Source organism: Triticum aestivum, chromosome 2A (assembly GCF_018294505.1).
Source record: "Triticum aestivum cultivar Chinese Spring chromosome 2A, IWGSC CS RefSeq v2.1, whole genome shotgun sequence".
Lineage (NCBI taxonomy): Eukaryota > Viridiplantae > Streptophyta > Magnoliopsida > Poales > Poaceae > Triticum > Triticum aestivum.
The window spans coordinates 379287562-379292863 of record NC_057797.1 but is presented as its reverse complement, the minus strand read 5'-3'; positions in this window follow the sequence as shown (position 1 = coordinate 379292863).

Below are 5302 nucleotides of genomic sequence, written 5' to 3'. Positions count from 1 at the left end.
GCAAGAAACTTGGAAAGAGTAAACCTTGTCTTTGATGTGATCTACATGGAGATCAATTACCGAGCCTCCAATTGCCGCTTCCAAAGACGCTGCCACAGAATCCTCCGAGAGACGGAAGGCATGGGGGCTTAATGAAACAATTAAGATAAACGGCCTTCTGTGCCCCAAAGGATGAATCGTTTGCCCAGTAGATTTGAAAACCTCATCTGAAAAAACCCTACCCTTGGAGAAATCCAAGCCAAGGGTAGATCCACCAGAAGAACCAATAGAAGATGGCTATTGCCTTGATCCAGAGAAGACACCGGAGTAGATGATCAGAGAGGATCCACAAATTAGTGGAGGAGGAGGGAGATCGCCGGAGATGGGGACAACACCGTGGTGGGGGTGGGAGCGACATCCTCTTCTGTGGTGGTGATTCATACGCTAGTCAATGTGTTGTTAGAATGACAAACAAAATGTTTTGGAAGTCGTTGCACGGTCCGATCCTTTAGTGCCCCATATCGTACGTAGCGCATACTATTTTGGTACAGAACATATTTTCCACTTGTCGATAACATGCATCCCACTGATGATGGCCCAATACAGGAGCCCGTAATTAACTAGAAGGGAGGCTCTCATATGAACCCGGCCCAGGTACATGCTCACCGTCCCCTAAACATAAATAAATAAATAAATAAAGCTAAATGCCCATGCACCAATTCTTTAAATTCACAATTTGAAAAGTTAAATTTTAACAGGAGGATATTATTTCCTATGATAGTGTCGTTACATTCAATCGATATTATTCTTAGGCAAAGATAGCAACCAGTCTTCTTTCTCCCACCATTTTCTTCTGATATCTGGGACCCACATCATTGTCAATGTATAGTCAATTAATGACATAATTGCACAATTTTTTTGAGGATTTGTTCGGAGTAGCAGGTTATAAACTGGGTTGTGCCCTCTCTGTGGCCCGTCTAACAACATGACCAGCCTAGCAGTTTTTTCTTTGGGAAAATAGGTAGCCCACAATTTCTTTTTGAAGAATACCCAAGCTAGGCCTATTTGTTTTCCCCGACTTACTAGGCTGCAAATCTTTCAAGACGAGGAGGGATGCATTCCTGCCTGGCCAAAGAGTATGGTTTGTATATCTTAAAAGTAATATCAAAGGGGTTGCAAATCCCAAAAAAATAGCAAATGGGCAATTAGTTTCTTTTTTTGTTCTTCACTGATATTTTATATTTCATTGGATTTTAACATGACAAAGTACTAATTTTCTTTTAAAATAGTATGGCTACTAATTTTTAGAGTAAGAATATTTTGTTCCCCAGCAAAAATATGCAAATTTTTAAAATTTCGCACATTTTTAGTTCAATTTTTTAACCTTGACACTAACCTAAAAATGGGCAGCAATTCTAAAAATTGAAAATGGCTGCAATAAATTCCATATGAATAAGCAAATGAGTAAAAATTATAAAAATAATAGCAAATGGGTTGTACACTCCACATATTTTGAGGATGACTTGTTTACGCAAGGCTTTGTCAGTCAACACATGATTCTAGCCGCAGTGACTGTTGGATGTCCATCCAACGGGCGACGTGCTTCTTCAATCTCTGATCTTCCTGCTCCAGCCGCCTAAACTAGCGCCGACGAGACTGCCTGCTCCCTCCTCTTGTGGCACGTGGTGATGCCGCGTAGGCTTCACCCCCCACCCTACTCCCTCCGCTAGCCTGGCTGCACGCAATCAACTGCCTCTTTATGACGCAAAAAATGATTCCTCCTACTAACATCTGGGGCGCACCGGTTTGGAGGCTGGCCTATGGGCCTACTAAGTAGACGCGTACGTAGGGCTTTGTCAACTTAGTCAACAAACGATTCTAGCAGTGGTGATCATTGGATTTGAATCAAACGGTCCTGCTGCTTCGTCAATCGCTGCTCTTCTTGCACCAGCCGCCCAAACCAGCGCCGGTGAGATCGTATGCTCCTGCCTCCAGTGGACGACTATGCTGCCGCACAGACCTCACTGCCCCACCCTACTCCTACCGCTGGCTAGGCCATCCCTCTACTGTCTACTCACCCACAACCCATGTTATTATGTGGCGATGGCAGCCTCACACCGCAACCGAACTAGTGAACCCTCGTACTCCTCTCCGCGTGGGCATCCTGTTGGAAATATGCCCTAGAGGCAATAATAAAAGGATATTATTATATTTCCTTGTTCATGATAATTGTCTTTTATTCATGCTATAATTGTGTTATCCGGAAATCATAATACATGTGTGAATACATAGACACCAACATGTCCCTAGTAAGCCTCTAGTTGACTAGCTCGTTGATCAACAGATAGTCATGGTTTCCTGACTATGGACATTGGATGTCATTGATAACGAGATCACATCATTAGGAGAATGATGTGATGGACAAGACCCAATCCTAAGCATAGCACAAGATTGTATAGTTCGTTTGCTAGAGTTTTTCCAATGTCAAGTATCTTTTCCTTAGACCATGAGATCGTGTAACTCTCGGATACCGTAGGAGTGCTTTGGGTGTACCAAACGTCACAACGTAACTGGGTGACTATAAAGGTATACTACGGGTATCTTCGAAAGTGTCTGTTGGGTTGACACGGATCAAGACTGGGATTTGTCACTCCGTATGACGGAGAGGTATCTCTGGGCCCACTCGGTAATGCACCATCATAATGAGCTCAAAGTGACCAAGTGTCTGGTCACGGGATCATGCATTATGGTATGAGTAAAGTGACTTGCCGGTAACGAGATTGAACAAGGTATTGGGATACCGACGATCAAATCTCGGGCAAGTAACGTACCGATTGACAAAGGGAATTGTATACGGGGTTGCTTGAATCCTCGACATCGTGGTTCATCCGATGAGATCATCGAGGAGCATGTGGGAGCCAACATGGGTATCCAGATCCCGCTGTTGGTTATTGACCGGAGAGCCATCTCGGTCATGTCTACATGTCTCCCGAACCCGTAGGGTCTACACACTTAAGGTTCGGTGACGCTAGGGTTGTAGAGATATGAATATGCAGTAACCCGAAAGTTGTTCGGAGTCCCGGATGAGATCCTGGACGTCACGAGGAGTTCCGGAATGGTCCGGAGGTGAAGAATTATATATAGGAAGTGCAGTTTTGGCCATCGGGGGAGTTTCGGGGGTCACCGGTATTGTACCAGGACCACCGGAAGGGTCCCGGGGGTCCACCGGGTGGGGCCACCCATCCCGGAGGGCCCCATGGGCTAAGTGGGGAGGGGAACCAGCCCATAGTGGGCTGGTGCGCCCCCCTTGGGCCACCCCATGCGCCTAGGGTTGGGAACCCTAGGGTGGGGGGGCCCACCTGGCTTGGGGGGCACTCCACCCCTTGGCCGCCGCCCCCCTAGGAGATCCCATCTCCTAGGGCCGGCGCACCCCCTAGGGGTCTATATAAAGGGGGGAGGGAGGGGCAGCCTCACCCTTGAGTCTTGGCGCCTCCCTCTCCCCTGATACACCTCTCCCTCTCATAGTAGAACGGCGAAGCCCTGCTGCAGTGACCCCTGCATCCACCACCACGCCGTCGTGCTGCTGGATCTTCATCAACCTCTCCTTCCCCCTTGCTGGATCAAGAAGGAGGAGACGTCACGCTGACCGTACGTGTGTTGAATGCGGAGGTGCCGTCCGTTCGGCGCTAGGATCTCCGGTGATTTGGATCACGTCGAGTACGACTTCCTCATCCCCGTTCTTTGAACGCTTCCGCGCGTGATCTACAAAGGTATGTAGATGCAATCCGATGACTCGTTGCTAGATGAACTCATAGATGGATCTTGGTGAAACCATAGGAAAAATTTTGTTTTCTGCAATGTTCCCCAACAGTGGCATCATGAGCTAGGTCTATGCGTAGTTCTCTTTGCACGAGTAGAACACAATTTGTTGTGGGCATAGATGTTGTCAACTTTCTTGCCGCTACTAGTCTTATTTTGCTTCAGTAGTATCGTGGGATGAAGCGGCCCGGACCAACCTTACACGTACGCTTACGTGAGACCGGTTCCACCGACTAACATGCACTAGTTGCATAAGGTGGCTGGCGGGTGTCTGTCTCTCCCACTTTAGTTGGAGCGGATTTGATGAAAAGGGTCCTTATGAAGGGTAAATAGAAGTTGACAAATCACGTTGTGGCTTTCATGTAGGTAAGAAAACGTTCTTGCTAGAACCCTATTGCAGCCACGTAAAACTTGCAACAACAATTAGAGGACGTCTAACTTGTTTTTGCAGTAAGTGTTTTGTGATGTGATATGGCCAAAGTTGTGATGAATGATGAATGATATATATGTGATGTATGAGATGTTCATGCTATTGTAATAGGAATCACGACTTGCATGTCGATGAGTATGACAACCGGCAGGAGCCATAGGAGTTGTCTTTATTTTTTGTATGACATGCGTGTCATTGAGAAACGCCATGTAAATTACTTTACTTTATTGCTAAACGTGTTAGCCATAGTAGTAGAAGTAATAGTTGGCGAGCAACTTCATGGAGACACGATGATGGAGATCATGATGATGGAGATCATGGTGTCATGTCGGTGACAAGATGATCATGGAGCCCCAAGATGGAGATCAAAGGAGCTATGTGATATTGGCCATATCATGTCACTATTATTATTTGATTGCATGTGATGTTTATCATGTTTTTGCATCTTGTTTACTTAGAACGATGGTGGTAAATAAGATGATCCCTCATAATAATTTCAAGAAAGTGTTCCCCCTAACTGTGCACCGTTGCGACAGTTCGTTGTTTCGAAGCACCACGTGATGATCGGGTGTGATAGATTCCAACGTTCACATACAACAGGTGTAAGACAGATTTACACATGCAAACACTTAGGTTGACTTGACGAGCCTAGCATGTACAGACATGGCCTCGGAACACAGAAGACCGAAAGGTCGAGCATGAGTCGTATAGAAGATACGATCAACATGAAGATGTTCACCGATGTTGACTAGTCCGTCTCACGTGATGATCAGACACGGCCTAGTTAACACGGATCATGTTATACTTAGATGACTGGAAGGATGTCTATCTGAGTGGGAGTTCATTGAATAATTTGATTTAGATGAACTTAATTATCATGAACTTAGTCTAAAATCTTTACAACATGTATTGTAGATCAAATGGCCAACGTTGTCCTCAACTTCAACGTGTTCCTAGAGAAAACCAAGCTGAAAGACGATGGCAGCAACTATACGGACTGGGTCCGGAACCTGAGGATCATCCTCATAGCTGCCAAGAAAGATTATGTCCTACAAGCACCGCTAGGTGAAGCAC